The sequence below is a fragment of the Manacus vitellinus genome, unplaced genomic scaffold, assembly GCF_001715985.3.
Source record: "Manacus vitellinus isolate BGI_N305 unplaced genomic scaffold, ASM171598v3 scaffold_8_pilon, whole genome shotgun sequence".
Taxonomy (NCBI): domain Eukaryota; kingdom Metazoa; phylum Chordata; class Aves; order Passeriformes; family Pipridae; genus Manacus; species Manacus vitellinus.
In genome coordinates, this window is record NW_021940864.1 from 7,755,927 (window position 1) to 7,780,449 (window position 24,523).

Here is a 24,523-nt window from a genome sequence, read left to right on the forward strand (position 1 = left end):
TTTTCTAAATGACGGTAAGTGCATTCCATAAATAGTATGCCTCTTATGTTGTCATATCTCTTTGGCTTGCTTTGCAGTATTTTACAGGATATTTGCAAATGAATTTTGTGTTCAGTAGGCAGGGGATGAAAATAACACTACTCATTGGGACTCCATTAACCCGCAGCTAATGAGGAACCATTTCGAGGGCTGGATGAGTGTAATTCAGATTAGCCTGCGTGCCAGGCTGCTCTGCTCCCGCTCAGGCTCGCACTGTGCCATGCTCCCGCCGTGCTCCGGAGGGACGGAGCCCAGAGCGGCACAGCTGGCGCTCTGACACAGACTTTTGCCGGTTAAGTTTTCCCGTGCTTCGGTTCCCCTTTTGGAAGGTAGGAGAGGGGAGTGAGTGTGTGTGTGAGTGTGTGTGTGTGGGCATATGCATAGGTAGGTGACAGTGATCTTGACCTCCATGGTCAGGTGTTTTGAGATGTAATGAAATACTCTACAAACCCAATGCTTGTGCTCGCTTGATAGCATTGTTACTTGTAGAAAAGGGTACTACATGATGACAGTAAAGGTGGTCCAGACTGGCCCTTAATTAATTTTATTTTCAAAATCTATATTAGTGACTGTCATGAGGGCACCTGGGCACTTTACATCAATAAAATAATCAATTTAAAAAATGTGTAGACCAGAACTCTGTGTTCACTAACAAAACTCCTGTTCCCCGTTACAACTAAAGGTCAGTCCAAGGCTGGCCAAGCAAGCAGGACTTTCATTTCTGCGCCTTGGCACTTGCCAGACGGGGCTCTGGCGGAACACCACCGGCAGCAGCTTCCAGATGCCCGTGGTCTCTGCAGAGAGTGTCTCGCTGATGACCGATGACTTGTTAACCCCCTGCAAGTCTCAAATTGGTTTCAGGGCTGAAGGAAAAGATGGGGAAAGACTAGTTCAGAGGCCAGTCCCAATTAAAAATGTGACTTTGCCAGTTGTGAGCAGCCGACTGAAATGCAGGGAACAGGGACCTGGTGGAGCTGTGCGCTGGAATAAGTGAGAGAGGAAAAAAAAGGCCTTCTTCTGAAGAACAGGCTAGAGATTTCCTAACTGAAGGAACTTTATTGATGATAAATGTTACATTATGCAAGCTTAGCAAATCCTCTAGGAATATAATGCTTCCCAGCTTTTTCTTAACGTTTGTTAATATTTTATGATACCTGTGCATTAAGGGCTAGTTCCTGCGATGTTTAAGTGAGTTTGGGCTGCTAAATTGCCTTTATGGACTTTTAAAAAAACAATACTGGTCACCATGGATTAGCTAAATTCCCAATCACACTTAACATGATGATGATATAAAATCAGCTTGTTTTTGTGTTTCATGCATTAAGTGAGCATATGTAATTAAATTAAATGTTGTTGCAAAGCTGTATTTTGTTTATTTTTATTAGTACATTTGGGGCAATAATCCCACTTTAATACAAATTTAATTGTGAGAGCAGCACTGAAACTAGGAGTTCCTGGATGCTGACATAATTTTTTGAATGTGAAATGAGAATATATTTTCATGTCTTGAAATCCAATTGAGCTCAAGCTGAGTTTAAAAATCCAAAATCTGATTCAGGAGAATTCAGTCCCATCTGGCTGGTGGGTAGCAGGTGTGCACTGTGTGTTTTAGGGAGGGAGGTGATTGCAGGGAGTGAAACATTTCTCTTTTCCCGTAAAGCTTTAATTCCAGTTTAATGCTGTGGTCTGAGGCTCTCTGCAGTTTAAGTTCTTGTGTAATTACCTACATCTATTGTTGGTCTTCGTTTCTAGACAACATAATGGTGATGGTTGAATGGCAGAAGCAAGTAAGTGTCCAGAATTACAGAGAAATACGGTTTATAATTGTCAAAGTTTGAATTTATTTTCTGATTACACCCAAGTCCCTTGTATGAGAGAGTATGTTTTTACAAATTGATACAGACGTGATCCTTGAAGACTGAATGAGAAAGGTTTCATTGGAGCATTTGTTATCAAGGGCTTTTGAGTGTTGTTACATGTTCCCACAGCAATATAGAGAAGGTTTGTTTCATGTATGTTTTTATAAAGCAAAAAAAAAAGTATTATGCAATATCTGTTTTCATCCCATAATACCGTAATAGACAGGTTCTACATTTTTTATTATTGCAATTATAAGGGAGGAGGATTTTTTAATCTTTAAAAGTATTTTAGCAATCTGTTGGGTACTTTTTACCTTGTAACCTTTACAAACTTCTCCCAGCCTCTCTCATTTTCCTTTCTCTTTCCTTTTCTTCATCTTTTGATCGGATACTGCCAGTTACCCCCTGCCTCTGCCTGGAAGCTTTTTGCTTAGGAGATTCAAGAACCAGCTCTTCCCTGACTTTTGTCACTAGCTATCAAGTCATCTCCCTTTTACACTCCTATCAACTCTCCGTCTTCCAACTTTTAAATATTTCCTCTTGTTTTTAATTGCCATCACTGCTATATAACTTTGTGCTGGAAAGTCTTTCAGCACATGAGGTTTTTATGGGAGTTGGCATGCAAAGCACTACTTACTTAATGAAACAGGTAAGCAAACATACCTCTTTTATAGTATTTAACTTCACATTACTACAGCAGATGACACTTTGCTACTGTATTTCACAGGGGTTTTTTCATGGTGAACTGAATTTCTGACATAGAGTGGAGCTGGTGCTGTGTTGCCAAGGGAAGTCCATCTGGTTTGACAGACAAAGTGATAAACAGTTCTCTGGACATCCCTGTAAAGTTCTCCCTTTTATTTGTTTGCCTTATGAAGTTAAATGGAAGAGGTCACCCCCTTTGACAGAGCAAATTCTCTTTTCTAGCAATCGGGCTTTGCAAGAAAACATTTTTTATTAAGCAAGTCATCCATACCACACCGTAGGCTGTTTGAGTGTAACAGTATGTTACAGTCTGCAAAGTTAATGCAGTTAATATTCAACTGAACTTTTGGGGGGTTGCTAATCCCTTAGGCGGGCTTAGCAGAAAGGGCAAACATATTTATAGCGCTTTGAATCAGACTGCAGTGAACAAGTAAGAGTATGTGTTATACCATGCAAATGTTACACAATTTCAGGAAAGCTCAGTGCATAATCATCTTTTAATAGTATTTAAGTTGATGAAATATCTCGTCTGTAAGCAAGAGAGTTGTTGGTTCAGTGGACAACAGGTCTGTTAAAATGAAACTCTGTGGAAGTTCTTGAGATTCCTGTTCTGGTGATAAGTTCTGTAGGTTCTGAACAGATTTATGGGCTGTTTAATTAGGAGCTAACTGTATTCTTTAAGCTCTGTCATTTGTATTATTCCCTAATAGGATTTAGTTGGACTTTGTCACATATCTGACTATGACTGAGTGTGTGCGGGGTTGTCAATAGCCTGTTCCATGTAGACCATGGTCTCCTACTGCCTTTGTAGAAGTAAAAAGATCATTCCTGAATAATCTTTCCTCCGGAGTGGAAGTGTGACAGTGGGTAGAGTTTGCTTTGGTTAGAGCCTTGGGCACCCCTGGCAAAAGGGACAAAAGGCATGAGTTGTGGGGAAGTCATGGAGAAGCTGAAGTGCTCAGACTTGAGAATGTCCAGCAATGGGGGTCACATTTCTGTGAGGCAGAAACTCTCCACATTTATGTCATGGACAAAACTTGCATTGAGTGTAAGGTTATATGGAAAAGCACTGTAGGCCCTGTAATGCTACCATCCCATCAGGAGACAAGGACATTATTATCATAGATTTTCCACAGAATTTGATTGTGTAGAGTTTTTAGTCTAAGAAATAAGAGATCTGTCACCTGGTAGTCAACAAAAAGTAATTTTTAGATTTTTTTATTTTATTTTGAGATATATTAATGCAATTGCTAACAGCTGGAGTCTGTATGGTAGATTTTTAAGGCAAGCTTCTGGTGCCATACCAACACACAATACAGGCCTGACAAAGTGGCCATTCTATTCTAGTTAAGATTTTTATTATGTTTTAAATTTTGGCTATTTCTTCCATTTTTTCTAGATATTAATTATTGGAATGAGTGACTCCAGCACATGGAACCTGATCTTAAAGGGGGCTCAGGTGCCTCAATTTATACATGCACTCAAGTTACTTATTGGTTTGCCACCGTAGCTGCACCCACCCCCTTCCTTTTCCTTTTGTTCTTTGTGAACCACATTGGCTATTCATTGTCCTTCAGACAAAATAATTGATTTGTCAGAATTTTTAGGAAAAATGGAAGTATGTTGATAAAGATTTTCAAACCTTTCTATTTGTTATCCTTTCAGTAAAAAAATAACATGACCGAATACCAGAGTAAGTTAAAATTTTGCATTGGAGTTGCTTATATCTGAAGTACCTGAAAATAGCCAGTTTATTATGTACAAAATTTGAAATTCCAAAATATATTAAAATATTATCTCAAAGGTCAAAAGCCTCTCCCAAGAAAGGAAGGAAATTAGAAGGGAATTTGGGCAAATCAGGTTAGGTCTGTAATGGTGTGATGTGGCTGACACTGATGTGGTTTCCTTTGGTTACTCATCCTGAATTTCCCCAGCTTGTCATTGGATCAGCTTCCATGAAAATCCTAAGCAACATTCAACCTTAAACCTTGCTATCTATAACATGATCTTGTAGCATTTCTGTCATTTGATTAAGCAGCAAATACAGAAGTCCATAGCACAGGCCTGACTTCACAGAATATGTGGTGTGAAGGTGTGCGGAGTCTTCACTACACATCCCTCAACCATCTTGAAGCTTAGAAACAGTCTGCAGGTTTATTATGAAAACAAAGAGTTAACGTCACTGCGGTGATGTTAGCTGTGTTAAAAGGTAGGGGTGTGTGTGTGTGTGTTACTGTGCTGTACTCTATACATTTATTAGCTCTTTTTATAGTACCGTTCCCAGCAGCATTCCCAGGAGCAGTCCAGGTCCAATCGGGACTGGCATGCCATTGTTCGAGGTGTTGTTCTAATTCATGTGTAAATGTGGAGTGGTTGCTGCCCTGAGGATATTACAGTGAAATTACAAACAGGATAAAAAATTTGAGGAGTTGTGGAGAAGGAGGGCAGCTGCAGCCAGGTGCACTTGTCCGGCCGGGGTTGTGATACCAAGTGATGGGCATTTAATTCATTAGAAGTCAGCTGCCTTCAAAACAATTAACCTCACTGTCTTTTGTTTGTGCCTTATTTATTTAAGCAGAAATGTAGAAAGTACAAAATTAATCGTTCCCAAGATCCTCCTATCCGCCTGCTTTATCTCTGGCAATGACCAACCCCAGGCACCTCAAGGAAAGTTGTAAGAGCCTCACAATGGGCAGACATAGGATAATCTTCTCTCTACACATTCTCATCCTAATCTTTCATTATTAGGGATTAATTTAAGCTTTGAAGCATGAGATTTAAAAAAAAAATTATATTTGTTGTTCCCCCTCCTCCACTGTCAACCTTGTTTAAAATATGAAATATCCTTCCAAGTCCATCATCTGATCTGTTCTTGGGGCAATCCTACCTTCTTCTTGGTGTGCTGACCAAATCTGCAGCTTGGGAACTGCCATGGTGGTTTTGCTTCCTCTGATGCCAGAAGGCACTGGTAGATCCTTTTCCCCAGGGAGGTGGGAGAAGGCAGAAGCATGTTGAGCAGTTATGGCCTGGGTGTTCACATGTCACCGTATGTCCAAACTGTAATGCTGCAGCTGGATGTCTCTCCTTTCTTTTAATATTTTAGTGGCTAATTTGCAGTAAAGCAGAATAGGAATAACCATAAATAAATCTGGGAACCTTTGTATTAATTTCTTTTGCTAGCTGTGTACATATGAGCAGCTTGCCATTTGCATATGTGAATCTTGTCATAACAATTTTGGGAAGTGATTTGCTAATAATCAAGTTCTCAGAACAGCTCTAAATCAGTAATTGATGTAGGTCTGGATAAAGCAAGCCTTCCGCCTGCCTATTTTGTGGAGCATTTTTGGCAAGTTTCAAGCTAGTGTGAAAACTAGCCATCAGAATAAAATTTAGGACAGCTGGGATGCTTTGCAGTGAAGACTTTTGGCTCCACAGTTCAAATAATCACAATAGCAGCTCAATTTAGCCTTTGGCTGGGTAGGTTTGGCAGGGCACAATGAAAAATAATTATTTCATGGCCTGCTTATTTGTCCCTTAACAAATAAACTCTCTGACCTATGCAGGCTTATGTAAATATGCTGCCGTATGTGGGGTTGTAGAACACTGTCGTGTCCCCATTTGGAAATATGTTTTATTTTGCCCTCATGTTACAAACTTCTTTTAGAGTTCTGCTTTGGAAGCAAAGAAAGGGATAGGATGTATCAGATACTGAAGCCCAGACAGCTAGGCAGAGATTCTAAAAAGCCATCTAAGAGTCTTTTTTTCTGAAAACACGTCCATTAGTATGCAGTGTTTTCACTGCTGTAATAATAAGAGCAATCATGATACGAGCAAGTCCGTCTCTTCGCAGCCTTCCCACGCGGGATGGAGAATGACAGCTCCTAAAGCATTTGGATATTTGCCTGAATGTATGCTTAGCTAACGGCGGTTCAACTTGCTCTCCATCTTATGGCTTCCTGGATATCTTTCTCAATTGTTTAAGTGACAGCTTAAAATGTGAGACTGGGAGGGGGGAGATAAAAGCTTAGCAAAAGGCTTTTTGTGTGTGTAGTTAAGGGGAAGTTTTATTACACTTGATGATGGAGAGATGTGCCACGCTATTTTCTGTTCCTACAATTTTAGTATTTGTACTTTCTGTTGTGGTGGCAGCAGCCAATCCATAACATTGTCTTTCTGCTTCCCCTTCTGGAGGGGGGAAAATACACAGAAGAATACATATTTTGTCTTCTGACACCACCATTTTGGTTCTGCAACAGTAAAAGAAAGCCTTTTTTCCAATGATCTGAAAGATCTCTCTAGAACATCTGCCTTTACACACTCATGCACATACGCACGCACGCACACATGCACAGGCTCTCGCTGAGGTGGCTATGATCTGTTTTTAATAGTGGCACTTCTTCTCAAAGTGTCATTTAAAAAAACATCAGCAGTCATGTCATGCATCGGGATGAATTTCTAAATGTAAATGAGATTCTCTCAGTAATTTATTTACATTTGTTTTCAGCACAACAAATGAGACATCACGTAGCTTCATAATTTCCCATGACCGAGTCACCAGCATGAGGTGTGTAATTTACCCTGATTTAAGATGCTTATCTAGAGGTTCTTGCAACACTACCTGGTGGGCTTTTTTGTACTACTTTTTGCTGGCTTTTAACCCAAATACTTCACCTCCTTCTTTGTTTTTCAGTTAAAATGAAGTATAAATGTATCTGCTTCTTGAGGCCTTTTTTTCAGTAGAGCTGAGAGGGATGCCTTGATTGCCTTTTTTTGTATATTATTTTCCCGGCTATTTCCTTCTCATTTGGTAAAAATCATAGAGGCTTTCCAGAATGTATCTTGATTTACAGTCTGATGATGCAGGAAAGCAATACTGATCACGGACATTTCTGATGGAAAAGTGTTTGTCCAGACATGAAACATGAATGGGAAGCATCCTGCTTTTTTGTTTGTTCTCCCTTCTTCTCGGCTGAAATGCTAAATCTTAGGCTTGTTGTTGGCTCTGCAGCTTACTTTGAGTTTCTGATCTGCCTGTAGCTGAAATGATGCTTTGACTGAGAGGGGATGTGAATGCCAGTTTTCAAATAATGTGGACAGAGTAATGTACTACAAAACTCATTTAGTTTAAACCTGTAGTTGGACCATTTAGATGTTTAACGACTTGCTTGAGTATTTCAGGTAGGTAGATGATTAAAGGTGCAATGTACCATGCATACAATTTTGTACCTCTTATCTTGCAGACTTGGTTAAGGCTTGACTAAAAAATCGGGGCAATGGCTTTTGTTATTTTGCAGGTTAACAGAACAGGAGAACTGAGATACTTTGGTGAAAGTTACCGGTAAGTCCAGAATTGGTACAAAATATTATGCTATATAATTTTGCCATGGCAGTAGTTTGGGATGTTATTGTGCAAAAACATTGTACAACTTCATGGAGATCTGAAGGATTAACTCTATGTGGGTGATCTTTTCCTTGCTGAGAGGAAGCATGACATTTCTTTGTGTTAATTCCCAAAGCAAAAATCACTGTCTTCCTTTAAACTGAATAAGCTTATTCTAAAAAATAATAGATTTGGACTGTTTTTAATGTGCATTGTACATACTAGGTCCCAGTTGATTTAATTTTGGCCTACTGGCCATTTCCTTAACGTTGCATGGGTCTAGCACCAAATTATGCTGATGGCCTGTCTATCACCAAATTATTTACAGAACTGCAGTTAAATTATAGAAATCTTCCAGACAAGCAGTGCTCTGGGCAAATTATTTCATCAAAGTTATTTGCCATGGTATACTTAAGCAAAAGCTTACAGGAGCAACATGAGTCTGTTTTTTGCTATGTGATTATGCATACGTGGTAACAGCCCCCTTTTTAGAAATAGCTTCCTACCTGGGAAAACAGAAGGAAACCATGATATGTAAATTAGTGATCTCTGTGCTTTCCTCAATTTGAAGCAAAAGTTTTATGCCGTGGAAACACAGGACTAGGGCCAGCAGTAGGATGGCCATTTCTGCACACTGTCAGCTCCTTGAAAGTCTTTGGAAATTTTTTTTTGTGGACTTTTAACTGCTAACTTCTCTGAGTTTGTAAAACCAGGTACTGCAGAAGCAGGTCAGCTGGCTTTACTAGTTCTTCATCAAATCCAGGCCCAGTGGTCACTGTTCACTTTTCCAGAGAAGAATATTTGTGTATCTGAAGGCAGTATAGGCATTTTCTGTGTTACCCTCATGTAGCAAGATTTGAGCTGCTGTATGATTATGAAACATATAAAGAGAATATAAATCCTAAAAGAAGTCCTAACTCCTTATTGTAATTGGCATCCTTTCAGACTCTGTTCCAGATTTTAGAAATATAGTCATGGTAGAATATCTATATTTGGGTTTATATGTACTGGTCATACCTACTGGTTCACTTGGAAAAATGTTGGCATACATCACTATTTAAGGACTCTGGATGCAGTGTTTATGTTTAGCTCAGTGTTTTTTATCACTAAATATTTTTTTTAGTATTCCATTTTACCGTGTTTGCACTGTGAGACAAGAATGCCTTCCCAGCCTCTGCACAGTTGTGTGCTTCTTGTTTAATGAATATAGAAAGTCAGGTTTTAAACTGACTCCCATGAATAAATTCTTCTGGGAAAACGGGTGCTGAAAATCTGTGTGTTCCAGACCCCTCTCTGCCCATGTACTTAAGGTAAGACTCAGACGTGTGTAGATGGCAGACTGGAATGGGACCTCTATGCTCAGGGCCCAGATATGGAAAACCTTACGTATGTGAGGAAGGATTTCAGACTCAGGAATGCACGAGAGCTAAAGGTTTTTGCAAACTGAACATCCCAATTTAACTTGATTTCTCTCTGGTGTTGGGTGGTGATTGTGGTGGTTGGTATGGTGGTGGTGATGTGGGGCTAGACCTTGAGAACCCCCTTGGTAGCTCACTCTGGGGGGGACTTAATCCAGGGACCTGAGAGGTGGCGGTGTAACAGCTGGGGTTTGACTGTGCTGTTTGGGGATTATTTTTTTTGATTGGCAGGATGAATATATGTGAAGGCTGGATCTCCTTTACTTGTGATCCTTAGCAGATGCAAGTCTGATTAGGAGTCCCTGTAATTTAGAAATGCTCTTAAAGATAGGAAGATACTTAAAGCTGACTTTGTCAACAAAATGGAGGAGCTGTGCTCTCGGGGCCCATTAACAGCAGTGCCAAGATGGCCACTGCTGCACAAATACTGGGAATTAGGTTCCAAAAACCCTAGAAGCTCCAAATTGTATATCTCACCAGTTCTTTACTCCTCTAGTTGTAATCTATATCTCACTTATTGCTAGAGTCAACAGTCTAATGGTAACAAAAAATACAACCTTTCATCATCTATTGATTTTCAGTCTTTAAAAACTGACAATAAGCTATTTTTTGTCCAATTTCTCAATAAATAGGAACATTTATTGGTTTTTCAGTTTTATTGTATTACATTAGAATATATTTTACTGCACATAGTGGGTAATGTAGCGTCAGGAGATATGTTTATGTTTGGCAAGTAACTTTTGAAACTGCATAGCTCAACTGAGATATGTAAACAAATTTGTAATACTAGTTTAATTTAGATTACAATGCAAAATAGTCAGGCTGGAGCTCATTTTTCTATTTATTCCATTATGATCCTCTAACTAATGGAGGAGAATTGCCATAAAAATAATTACAGTAGAACGTCAGTAAAGGTAAACATCTACTTTCTTCTCTGTCTAAGGAAGAGGGAGGAATTTTGAGGTTAAGTAAGCATGATGATATTGGAGCTTATTTCCTAGAAATCCACCACTAACAGTGTTGTATACTTTGGGCAAGTCATAAATTCTTTCTGTGTGATACTGTGTCAAATGATGTAGCACGAACATCATCTTTCTCAGTGACCTCAGTTACCTTCTATCCTTTTGGAAAAGGAGACAAATTGGGATATGATTTAGCTGTGGTAGAACTTGGAATGTAGATCCTGAGTTGCCTCCCCACTGCCACTTACCTTCATGGTGGAAGATCATCTGGTAGGTTTTTTTCCTTTCCCGAACCTCTCAAGTGAATATTAACAGTTGCCTTTTGCTTATTCTTGTGGTGATAAATGGCAATTTGATGATATTTTACCTCTTCTATAGAAGGAGTTTAACCTTTTTTCTTTCTTTTTTTTTTTTTTTTTTAATTAAGAAGCAGTTAATTTCTCTTCTGGTGACATTTGGTCCTACAGGACCATAAGGCAATAAGCTCTTCTATTCTACCACCAGAAAACCTGAGGTGGAGTTGCCTCTGCTGAGGTGGGGATGTACAAAACAACCTCTGCTTCAAACCAGCTGTGCTACTGCACCTCCAGTGCTGGCCTTTGCTGACCCAAGTGGTTCATTGGCCTCAAGGCTATCAAAGTGATCATTCTGGCAGGCTTCTCAGGTCAAAACATTCACTTAGATCATGAAACATTTTCCTGTACACTATGAATGTAGAGACAGTTCTGGCTAATGTTTCATAACCATTTCACAGTAAGTGAAGAGGGAACCATTTGGGCAAAAGACTTCATTTTGGGTAAACTTGGTGTGATTCTGTGAGGCTTGGGCCCTTTCTCATAAGCTGCTGTGGATCTTGCTGTCATCTCTTTTGCACAGGATCTGATGTACAAGGAGTTAATAGGTATCCAGTGACCAAAGCCATTTATATTTCTCTGTATATATGGAAGTGAAGTGGAGCATATAAAATTGGAAAGCAGAACCAAACCTGAAATTCTCTTACTTTATGACTAGTGTGTGTGTTATTTTCCCATGATCTTTAATTACATTCTATTCTGAAGGGGGAGAGGGGGAATGCTAATCTGGTGCACCAACTGGGGGGAAAAACAAACTGCTTTACAGCGGGAGTCTAGATGACAGCACACAGCAAATGCAAAATCTGACATTCATATGAAAGTGAGCTAAGCAAGACCAATAGAAGAGAGCAAAAATGACTGCAGCAAGAGGAATGCAAGTGCTTTAAGGAAACCATGGTTTCTCTATTGAAATATCACAGCCGACCTTTAAGGTGGTGGTGCTACGATGTAGATTTTGTAAAGCAGCACCAAGAGAGATGGCTGTTATAAAGGGAATGTGTAATTGGATTTGGGTTCATGAGAAGCTAGGTTTAGAAGAGTATTGCCCTTCCCTCTTTGAACGTATAATATAGTGGGATATGTCTCATTGCACTGAATGGAAATTTTCGGGACTCCTATTTACTGTGTTTCCTAATGAATTTCCAAGAGGTGTTTGAGCCTTGAATATTGACTGGAGAGATGCTTGCAGTCAGTTGGAAGAGATGTGACTGAATATGAAGCTTGGTTCTGTGTGCATACAATCCTACTCTCTGTGATTCTGCCTCAAGTTGTATATTCAATATCAGTCTACAATCATAAATAATTTGTAGGAGTCCAGCTGTGACTTAAGGCTTCTCTACAAACAGCATCCAGGGTGCAAAGTCATGTGATACCCTTTTCCTTCTGTAACTGGATAAAATAGCATTTAAAAAACTATTCCCACTTCCAGCCAAAACATTAAAACCAGTAAACTTGGTGGACCCTTTTGCTGAGGTGGAGAATAAATGGTCTCTGCCCTATTCTTTGGTTCTGATGTCTTCTTCATCCCCTTGGCTGAGAGCTGGGTCACAGCACACTGCTGTGCTCTTCTGCACCACGGGGGCTGAGTTTCTGTGCAAAAGTAAATGTCTTTGCTAAACAACTTGACTTAGCAGAACTATGTGCTTACTATTTATTTGAATAAGGGATGAGCAGACTGTTTAAAAACAGAACTCCCAGGGTGTGCTAGTGTCACATTCGAAAGGCAATGGAGAGTCTGATTTAAAGGTATCCTGTATAAATAAAGGTTTAGGAACAAGTCTTACCTTGACATTTCAGGTTCTTTGGGTTTTTTTTCCCCTTCATGTTCATTAGACTACCATTCAAATATTGGTGGCAAGTTTTGTCTTGGTGGATAGCATGTTCACTATTCTCTGGGAAGAGGACTCGGGGAAGCTGTGATGTGTGTCAGTTTAACATCTTTGAGTGGCATGTGAGGGCATCTCACCTGCTCCCAAGCAGTGCTAACCAATGAATAATCATGGAGCCAATGGGGCAGTATGTCTTATACCTCTCAGCATCAGCTGTGACTGGCGGGGATCCCTGGGGTGAGATCAAGGATAAAATGAACTCTTGTGTGCTTGGATGTGCCGATTATGAGCAGATCATCACTCAACACCCATGTTGTTATCACATTCTGGGCGGTTTACCTCTACCCCAGGAACAGTTGTAGCAGTGAGCTTTAATGTGGATTCCTATTTTAAATTTAACTTTTCTGTGAATCACTAGAAAAAAAAAGTTAAGTTGTGCTTTGAAAAAGAAAATAAGTGAAAGGTGGAGTGAGAGGGTGTAGAATAATCAAGATACTTTTTTTTTTCTCTTTAGTAGATGCTAGGAAGGAGTAGGAACACACTGTGAATCCTCTTCTCTTGCTCACTGTTTTTTGATCCAGCCCATTCCACACACAGTGGTCTCAACACCTTCAACCATTTCCTACCAGCTCTGTCACTTGGAGGCCAGACTTCACTCCCATACTTTTTAGCACTGCACTGGCTTGGGGCACCCCCTTGGGGCATCCTCTGCACTTGTTGCTTCTTACCACTCTCAGCTGAAGAAAGCACACTGCACTTTCTCATCCCGGTGGCACACTTAAGCCATATAAAGGCCACTTGACATCATTTACATTTTTCATTAGCCTTCTAAAAGAGTTTCTCGAAGGGTACAGTGGCTTTCCTAGCTGTTTAAACTCCTTTGGAAGATTGTAATTTTGGACCACTAGTCTACCAGTGGCCTATAATTGTTATGCAAAACGTTGCACAAACATAACATAACTAATTGCACAATTAAGATTGCTTTCTCCTCATCACCCCATTCATCATATGCCTCATTCACACCTAGAGTCAGCATCTGGCATTAACAAAGGCTGTATTTGTCACATTAATACATTCTTTTTGTAGTGAAAATGCCTTTTGTATATCCCTTTGTTACTTAAGGGTCCTGTTAGCTTGTTCAGTAAGCCTGTAAATGGTGTTTAGAAACCGTTGTAGTGGACATCCCCTTTTCAAATCTTTAATAGGAGTGTAATGCAGTGGTACTTCAGGATACAAACAGCAATTCTCAGAGCTCAGAAAAGGGACCTGATACAGATCAACAAAAGACTCCCCCCTATTATTAACAACCCTGAGGTAAGTAATACAGTGTTTTGCTACTTTTAAAAATCTGAGGCAAATAATGCAGGATAGCTTTTCTACACAGCGGACATTTCAAGGTCATCAGTCCTGTTAGTCTGACGTAAAGCGCATAATCAGTTTATTCTGATAGTCCACATCAGAACCGAGCAAGCCAAACCAACCTGGAAGGTGCAGGAGGTAGCAGGGAAAAGTCCAAGAATATCTGTGAAGCCAAACACAGGAAATTGTCTGGTACCCTTATAGACAGACCTACGCAGAAGGTTTTGTGCTTTAAGGTATTCAGGGTGTATTTGCCACTCTCTTAAGGGCAGGGTGGGAACGTCTTTGATTGGAAGCCTAGGAGGTCTGCAGCACCATAATTCTTCTTGGGGAAAAGGAAATGATGTAAGTTTCTACTTCTGGAATCTTTCCCCACTACTCTATAAATTTAAAGAAATAAAACACAAACAGAAAATTGATTTTTGAATGACAGTGAATTATTGTCATTAGAGGAACTGTAGTTTTGTGTCAAGGGGAAAAAAAGCTTGGTGTACTATATGCTACAGTGTACTATATGCTACTTTCTGAAACATTACTTAATGTACCAGTCATTGCTGGGAACATGGAGTCCTTTTAATGCTAGTCAGGTAATATGTCATTCTCTCTGTAGAAACTCTGCAGCAGAGACATGAGTTATATACTGATGTAGTTATCAGAAGATCATGTGGTAGCACTAATGTGAGTCACTACAGTGGAGTTTGCCCCATTTGAAATTTTTACATAATTAAAGTGAGTCATTGTCCAAATTCTGCCAAAGTGCAGATGTATTTAATTTAACATATGCAATTCAGCTTGACTATGCCTTCCACAGGGTGAACATCTCTTTCTTTGTACAAAACTCTGGGTTAACTCTGGTCTGGGAGTTGTTTCCTTTCGCCATTCAGTGTGCAATGCTCCCACTGAAATCCATGGCAGCTTCAGTAAAAATAGCTGAAACACCCAGACTTCAAATAGACCTCTCCAATTCCAGTGTTATGCTGGTAATTCTTTAAATGCACGTAGTTAGATCAAAACAAGCGTATTTTTGTCTCTGTAATATTGAAGGATATGGCCTACGTTTCCTGGTGAAATACGTTCAGTTGCCTTCCGCGACTTCTGTCTCCGTAACAATGCAAAGACCAGAGGAGGATTAGAAAGGTAAGGAAAGTTTCTTTAAAAGAAAGCAAGCTGGACATGCTTACATAAATACTGGACTTTTGAAATGATGAACTTCAAGATGGTGGATGGCTTAGGGGGAGTTAAACCAGATTGTTTTACCTGAGAGTAAGACCATCCTCCATGCAACTGGCTGGATCATCAAAGTTTCTGAAGATTTCACAACTCATTTGGTTTCTGAGGTGTGAAGATGACTATTTCCAAGTCATTTGGCCTAAAGGGCGGTACCTTTTCTTTCTTTCCTTCTCTCTTTCCCCCTTTCCCTCCTCTTTTCTCTCTTTCTTTCTCTCCTTCTTATTTTTTCTCCCCCTCACCTTTTTTTTCTCAGTTGCAAGTCTACTTGTTCTCCATCTAATGCTGAAACATAACAAAAAGTGGTTAACTGTTACAGCTAGAAGTAGCTTGTAGTTTTGCTGGGCAGAGAAGGAAAAAACAGGCATATATGGAAATGTTGGGAAATGTTCTGATTAATTAATGAGAGAGAGAGAAAATGACTAAGGCTAGTCTGCTAATTTCTGAGTCACTGAGTAGATAATTATTTTTTTTTTAATTTGTCAACGTCTTCCTTACTAGGGACATTAAATAGTGTTTACTACTATAAATTCTTTCCCAGGAAGGGAAGAATAGGAGGAGGTTGTAATACAGGAGGAACTTGTATATTTGATTTTAAAAGTCAGTTCTTCTCCTGTAGAAGGACTACAGCTTTATACAAAAGAGCATCATGTATTCTGGTACATCCAGAGAGTAGCCATCCAAAGGGGTATACGTTTCAAGCCCCCTCTAAGAGTCCTGAAAGCTACCTGAGTAATTTATTGATGATGGAGATGAGAAAAAAAAACCTTCCCGTAGTCTCACATCCCAGGCTGTTCAATTAATACTACCAGCAAAGAAAGAAGGAAGTTCCCACACCTTTACCTGCTGCAGAGAAAGGATTATGCAGGTAACTAGTCCTGTGTGCCAGGTAAATAAATAGTCAGACCCAGAAGCATGTGATTTTTGATACCCTCGGTGCCTATTTCATACTCCTGTTATATTTAAGTGTTCTATCTTGTTCATGATCTCTGAACTTGTTCCTGTTAACTTTTTATCCCCCCAGTAAAAATCTTTGTGGCAAAAAATAAAGTTGCATGGATGTGCCAGAATAGTGAAGCACAGTGTCCTAAATGATGTAACTCAGGTTTTGGGAGCAGGATAATTGCAGTAGTGTGATACTTCTTTTAGAATAATTAGTCTTGCTGAGAACCGGGGTATAAAAGCCTGTGCAGAACACAGTAATAAGGCAGTTACACCATTTCCAGTATCTGTGTGCCCCTGCCTAGCACTGCGGATCAGAGCAGGCGTGGCCATAATGATGGTCAAGGAATGATTTCATCTTTGTAGCCCTGTGCCAGGACTGTGATACAAAATACGTGGGATTCATTCTAAAGAAAAGTGGCACTCATCTTCCATACTAAACCAGGAGGCCTTTGAGATCATTAAGAATCATTTTTACAAAGGAGAGGTTTATGTTTCCATTCATGGAGCCAAAGTCTGTTCTCATGCCCTGTTACAACCTGGCACTTGCCCATCCACGAGTGAGCTCTACTTCAGCTGCACTTGCAGATTTTGGGATTTCCATTTCAAAGTAAAAACAATTCTAGTATTAAAAGGACTATTTCCCCAGTGGGAATATGGGTTGCATGAACCTCTTGACTTTTCTGTTTCGTCTTTTGATCGTATATGATAACACCTTTAGATCTCTCCATCAATTTTTTTTTTTGGGTTAGCATCACAGTGGACAAAATGTCAGTAGAAGTTAAAGTGAAAAGAGTCCTCAGAGATATAAAGGTTCTCTTCCACTTCTCACTATATGGTTGACTCTGCTGCCCTTTTCTGTTGGGGTTTAGTCTGCTGGGGCATTTCTTTGCTTTAGTTAAATTTACTTATCTGTTATATAAATAAGGGATAGCCTTGGCCATTAAGTAAATCTACTGATGGAGGGAAAAGGGATTTTCTAGAGTGCCTGTGTGCCTTTCTGAGACATGGAGTTCAAAAACATCTGATAAGGTAACCTTCAGCTGGTTTTCTACAATGACTTTTGTCAATGAGCCTTAAAAGCATTGATATTTTCAGGCATTATAGCTGAAGAGAACTGCAATGTCCTTGAACTACCCACCAGTGAAAGGAATGACATCTCGAAACTCAGCTGGTGAATTCTCATGTACTGCCATATATGACTTACTTTTCCCTTTCTGTGTGGAGCATCCAACTGCTACCAGGACCTTGGCTCTACCCGGTATGCAGCACTAGGCTGGTACCACTCTCAGGTGCTGCCTGGATTTGCTGTTGCCCTCAGAATGTTTGCTTCTATATTGTATAGTGAGGATAATCCTTTGTTTAATTTTTTTTAAAACATTTTGACGGGAAAATAGGGGTCTCATTCAGGTCTTTCCATTTTTGCATGATAGTACAGTTGAACAACGTGTACATGTGTTAATTAAACATCCCGTCTTATCACTGTTTTGGTAAGTGTCCTGTAAATTTAATCACTACGACACCTCTGTACACATTACAATCCTTTTAAAGATCTAGAGAAAAATCCTGGTGGATTATTCAAAGCACTAAATCACACAGAATTACAGTAGTTATTAGAGGCATTAAAACCTCTGATAAGAAGCTTTATCATGCATTTTTGGGGAAGCTTAATCTTTATCAGAGATGACTGTAAATAGAAAGGAACAGTAAAAAAACTTGATAATAGTTTATTTTACAGTACGTCAATAATCAGGTACTGTAATTACAGTATAATAACGAATTTTTTGTGTAGTAGGTAACTACGGTATATTAGTTTTCTTATTTTTCTATTACTGCAACTACCTGCAAGACCTGAGTCAACAAGGGGCCTTATTCTACTCACACTTACCCTGGGTTTACACACACATGCACAAACACACATATTTACGTTCCATGTATGTTTTGACTGACTTCAGAGGAGTTGAACCTGTTTACATGGAGGAGGAACAGGAAGTGAGACATGCTAAAGGTCTCTTCCACATGTACAGTTATCTAGATTCAGGACTACATAAGAATGGAACCTGATTTTAACTGTGGTTATATTTAGCTATCTAATTTTTTCCCCTCTTTTTGGTGCTGAAAAAGTTGTAGTATTCTTAATAACATAGATAAACCTCTCAGTTACAGACCTACTCAGTGTGGGGGTGTTTATATTATATCTGTAGATTATTTATCCACATCTGTATACAGATTAGAGTAAGTCTCTGTTAATTGTACTTGGGCTGTGTGCATGCCTTTGTTTATGTATTTCCAGGAGTAAACCTGAAGTGTTCTGTCATTTTGGGGTGTAGGCTAAGTGAAGACAGCCAATTAAATGTGACTTCTTCTAATTTAATGCTGTTTACAGTGTTAAAGGTTCTGGTGAATTTAAGAGTTGTTGTGAAGCTGGCAGAAGAAATGTTCATGTTGAAATTAAGAGCTCTTCTTGATAAGAAGTGATGAAGGTGTAATACAAAATATAGCCCATGAGTAGTATGGAGTGACTTCTGCTCCTCACGCCTTTGGTAGGAGCTCAGCTAAACCTCTAAGCACAGATTTGGGTAGCACACCTCAACAGAGAATTTGGTGAAAATCTAAAGGAAAAGCAATGAGGGTGATAAGAAAGCGAGGAAATGTGGCCTATCAGGACATACAGAAGATATTGGGGGTGCTTGGCCAGAAAAAGAGATCTCTGAGGGACAACATGGCAAGAATACAAAAGACTGTTGGAAAAGAAAGTCAGTGATTTATTCTCCATGGTGAGAAACAACAGGGAAGGTAATTTGTTAAACGGAACCAAACAAAATTCAGATTAGGTATTAGCAATGACCTTCTAAGGTAGATAAAGCACCAGAGAAAGTCAACTTGGGCTGTTGTGGAATTTCTTCTGTTGAAAATTTTTCAGAAACAGGCATAGATGGTCCTTTCTGGAGGCACAGAGGAGGACAAAACGCATCAAGACATCTTAACAACACTCCTAGCCCAGTTTTCTGTGCCTTGATGACCATCTGTTTAAGAATCATGGTTGTGAAAAGGTAGCATGTTCCCAGTTTGCTTACCAGTGGGTCAAAAGAAAAACAGATAAATTGCTCATCTGAAATGAAAACTCTATCCAGTAAAAGGCCTTGGAAAGAATCAGCATCCACATGGATGCGGTAAACTACTGAAACTTCATTTCTATCAAGATTTGAGGGCAGATGCTGCGCTGGCTGAAATTGGTGGCAAAATTTCACCTGGCAGTAGCAGAACCAATGTTAATTTATACCATAAAATCCCTGTGTTTTGCTTATCATTTTCACTAGTGATTGCACACGGCAGACAGTTTATACTGCTTAATAATAATCTATACAGTGAAAGTAATTACATTTCCAAAAGTAGTGACCCTACTGTTAGCTTTGACATTGTAACTGCCATGCAGTTCCCATATCTAAGATGATGTAGTAGCAAATGTGACTATACACTTAACATACTCTTATTTTCCTTTTCTCATCCTTTTGACTGAGTAAACTTTCAGGTAATATATTTACTATCCAGTACTTGTTGATTAAGGGACTCCATGTTTAATTTTCAGGTGAAATAACTTAGATTTTTTTTTTCCCTTCTTATGTGAAACAACTCCCAGTGAGATAACAGTATAACTTTTGTTATTATTCCTACTTTTTCTGGAAGAAATTTTGCTTTTATTTCTATTAGCTGACATCCGTAGTAAACAGTGAAAGGCAATGATTTGCTTGATATACCAAAATTCTTCCTTCAGAAGATGATGGTACTGGTATTTTAGGCTGGGTTGGTACAGTTCATTACAAAGAGGTAGTTGTTTGGGGTTTTATTCTCCTTGTCTTTTGAAGATATGATTGAGGAATAAGTACTGTATTTACAGCTTTTTAACTGTACTACAAGAGGTCCATGCTCTTGACCACAAGTATGTTGTATCAAGTGATACTACTAAACCTCCAAATGTTTTCCCTCTGGGAAATGATTCAAATTAAGATTGTTTTTTAAAAATAATCTTAGGTACTGGTGATGCTCTTGGACCCTTTTTTACTTAACCCACACTGATGCGTAATATGGAAGTGCTGCACTATCAGGACAGAAAGGTTCCAATCTTAATTTGGAGGACTAATTTGGAGGTTGTTGATTCCTTTGCAGGAAACATGAACAGAATAATGCTGAGATTGCTGTTTGTGGCTGAGGCCACTTTCAGACAGTCCACTGAGTGTGTTTACAGTGTTCATAATACTACTGTGGGGTTTTGTCTCCATTTCAGAGAGAAAGGGGTCTCCAGTGATTTTCTGAACACAATGAACAAAGGACTTTCTAAATTTCATTTTAGACTCATGGCATTTCTAATGCTATGGATTTTAAGGATATAGTTTTCTAAAAATTTGCTTTTATTTAGTAAACATTCTTTTTACAGAGGCACGTTAGAGAGAAAAGAGTAGGATTATTTAAGGGAGGGGAATTAATTGTGTCACTTCTATAGGCATTAGGCAAATTGCCTCACTTATAGTTAAGAGGTAGCATGGGAGTATTTAAGTATAGGGTACCTGCAATGCACTTTATGATAGTCTTAGCTTATGACCTTATATCATTTTATTTCTCTATTAAAGCAAGACGTTCCACACTGAGACTGCTATTGTGCACTGTGTGGTAGTTAGCACCTCATGTCCTGAAGACTGTATGGTGTACTGTGATAAAACAGTGAAGGAAGTGTTGAGTACTTGAGAAGTTTATATGATAATCCAAGAAATAAAAGATGATGTCTGATATGTGGTAGGATGGAAGATATGTAAATGAGATGTGAAAATGCCTAACTCATAATTGTGTTCTATGTGTTTTACCCATAAACCCATTTTAAATGGTACAGCAGATGCCACAGTAAAGAGAATAACTTAAAAAGTAATTATGGGGTACCCAGAGATACTAGACCAAGTCCCTGACTCCAGAGGTAGTAAAGACCTTACAGGTCAGTCCAGTGATGATGCTTAGCATTTATGCACGAATTTGGCATTTCACAGAGGAGTGCTCAGATTCTCGAGGAGCAGACTGTGCTGACTTGGAGCACTCTCCTGCCTTGGGGAGAAGGGAGAGCGACTGATGGAAGTTTCTGAGTTTTATTTTACACGGAACAAGTTGTCACAGGAGGAACAAGACGATGCCTTTGGACACAAACAGTACCGAGTTATTTTCTGCATGAGAACAAATGCTGACCCTGATGTTGAGAGCTCCCTTTAGCCTGACACCATGGGTAGTACTGCTTAGGGGCTTAGGCAGAGGTAGTTAATGGCTCCAGATAGATTTTGGTGAATATTGCATGTAATTGCATCTAGTCCTTTGCAGAGGGATAAATAGGGTTGTGAGTAGAGATGCAGCTCTAAGGTTATGTGGACTTTCAAGTCAGAATTGAAAAACATGCTGCATTTAGACAGTTTCAGGGTTGGGGAACAGCTGGATTCTCAAGGTTACTGTACAGTGCTCTGAGTTCAGTGATAAAATTACTGTTGAAAACTTGGATACTGTAATGCTTAACAACACAATAGTCTCACTCTTAAATACTGAAATTATAGTTGTGGGTTTTTTTTCTTTTTGAGCCAATTACTCCAGTGGTAATAGTGTAAATTTGGCATAACTACCATAGAAGGAAAGACTTCAGTTATCACCCCTGGAACCACATTTAACCTGTTGACTGAGAAGTAGGTGATACTTTGTGCTCATTATCAAATCTTAAACATCAGACAAACTTTTAAAATGGTTCCTACCACTCTTTCTATGCCAAACATACTACAGTTGTACTTTGAGCTGCAGCAGTGGGGATTTCCAGGAGGAATGTCCCTTTCATGAGGCAACTGATGTGTAACAACTGGTGCCCACAGTTTGGCACAACTGCAAGCCCAATCTTGGTCTTATCCCTGGAGCTGCATGGATGGCTGTACAGAGCAGGAGCTGGCAGCACAGATCCCATCACCTATGTTCAGTTAACACACACACATTTTATGCTGAAGAACATTGTAGCTGAAGAACAGCAGAGAGCGTCTTAGCACAGCCTGTAATGTTTGCAAATAAATAACAAAAAAAAAAAAAAAAAGAGGAACACAGGTTGACATAGCTGAAATGTTCCTATGTGTGATTAAAAATGTATACCTTCATTTATTTTTCCTTATGCAGCCAAAGCATAGTAAAATAAATATGCTTGCCCAGGCACCCAGAGTTTCTTTCAGGAAGGTCAGCTCCCAGAAACAAGATGGAAAAATAAGTTAGGTAAGAATGATGATTGAGAAAAAAGTGAACTTTATAGCAAAAAGCCAAGAGTAAGATCTCAATACAAAAGAGTTTTTTTGCAGCACAGGACTGAACAAGCAGTAAGTTCTTAAGTTATCACAGCAGAGGTAGTCATCTAAATACATAGATTAAAAAAGGTTTCATTTTCTTCTCTCAACAGTAGCTGCTCTGTGGTTTTTGTTGTTATGACTTTTTACGAGCATTGTTTACACAAAAATCACATTATTCTCTCACTACTGACGTGGCTGATGATGTAAATACGCCTGCTCAGGGCCTGTTCCTCAGGGAGGCAGAGCGCACAGGGCTCTGAGCACTTTGGGTTGGTTGGCAGCTCTTGATGCCAGGATTTTGGGACCGGCTGCCTCCGTGTTAAGCTCTCTGGGCTCCGTCACAGGAAACAAGATTTGGTACTCAAGGAGAAAGGACCTTGTTTGAGAACTGCGGTGCAGGGTAAATCTCCCTTTTCCTTAAGCAAAGCATTGCATACTGTCTCCTCTGAAAAGAAGTACACTTCTCTGAGGGGTAGTCAGGAGGCTGTCTGGCAGGATGCAGAATATAGAAATAAATTAACCCAATCTCTGCATTGGCAGCAATGTTAGTATTTTCCCAGGCAGCGCTTACAATGTGTGCCTGCTTATTTAGGGTTTTTTAAGTGACATTAAACTGAAATGTAGATCTCTTCAAGGTAGATCTCTTCCAAAATCCATTCCAGACAGAGAGGAGGGATTGTCTGACAGAAGCCGGTGGCAGCAGGACAGGCTGGGCGCGTGCTCCCCGCCTACGAGTGCTGCTCCGAGTAAGACATCAGGGAAGGAATTTGTGCAGGAAAATAATGAAAGCACTGACTGGGTGAGACCATATGCAGCAAAAGAAAGCTTATTTCCTTAAGAGGAGCAATCATGCTTTATTAAAGGAACATTGTAAGGAAACAAATAAGATTTTAAAAAATTACTCCTTGCAGAAGCAATAGAAAAGGAATTTCTCGTAGGAAAGGAATGCTAACTGAATTATTTTTGTGATATAAAAGCATTCCAGTATTGTACTTACAGCCTTTGAGGAAGAGGGAAAGAAAGAAAGTGAAACTAACTGGGAATGGCTGAAACTAGCTTCAGTGTATAGGCTGAGAGAAATGAGAGATTCAAAAAATAATAAAATCAATTAACAATGCATTACATAACTTTATAAGTGTTTACTTTAGCATGGGAAATATTTGTTCTTGTCAGTGTGAATGTAGCCTTTATTTTCATTGGTTTTAATCTGCGTTACTTCTAAAGTAGTTCGATGAGTTTTCAGCAGAGGAGACAGCCCACCAAAACCCATTTGTTACAGGTGTGGCTGGTGATTTTGGCAGATCTAGGTGTAAAGCCATCGGAGCAGAATGTACCCTATAGCTCTGCATTTAATTTCTAGCAGTTAATTATTTGCTGATTCTGAGAGAAGGTTCTGTATTCAGTCTTCTGCCAAACATGGTTAGCATTAAAACCAGATCATACATTATGCCTCTGGACTAAAGGAGACACATTTGCTACTTAATTTTTTTTTTTTCTCTCTACCAACTGCTTTGTTCTGACTATCAGCTGTGGAGCTGTTGTCCCAGTGATCTGAGTAATGTTCTTTGAGCAGCTCTTAAGCATCCATATTTTCATCAGGAAATCCATCCCATAGGCAGACAGTGGAAAAGAGCGTGGGGAGTGTGATGTGAGCGGGGACAGTATATTGGGGAAGACTCAACAAGATAAATAGCATAGTACTTATGCAAGAGGGAGAGGAAAAGTTCTGACTCAGGGCTGATTTTGGCTGCCTGATTGTTGTCTTCTGAGAGACAGTGGGGTGGGAGAGAATGTGCTGAGCAACACATGCCACGGAGGCACTGTCTCCAGCATGCCTCTCTATGCCATGGGGAAGCAGATTTCACTAGCAGCTTCTCACAACCATGGCTATCCACTAGATAGCCTGCTGGTGACTATCATAGTTTATCATAGGGTAGATGTTGAATGACCCTGGTTTTTGATTTGTGTACTTGTGACTCAGTGTTGACTGGAGGAGATGTGATTTTGAGATGGAAGGACAGAAGTGGAGATAAGTGAGAGCCAACATATAAAGTGGTATAAATTTGATCACATTTGGGACTCTTGTATTGTCTCAGTGCCCAG

General features: G+C 39.5%; 1 protein-coding gene across 3 annotated transcripts in view; it reads left to right on the top strand.

Annotated features, from left to right (window-relative positions):
• The window catches only part of ESRRG (estrogen related receptor gamma), a 366,229-nt gene that overhangs the window by 24,954 nt on the left and 316,752 nt on the right, over positions 1-24,523 (top strand). The window contains exon 1 of one of the 3 annotated variants that reach the window (XM_025896385.2): positions 7,920-7,941. The exons of the other annotated variants lie outside the window; for them this stretch is intronic. The gene's annotated coding sequence lies outside the window, so the exon portion shown is untranslated. Of the gene's footprint in view, positions 1-7,919; positions 7,942-24,523 lie in introns of those variants that run through there. 3 annotated transcript variants of the gene reach the window in all.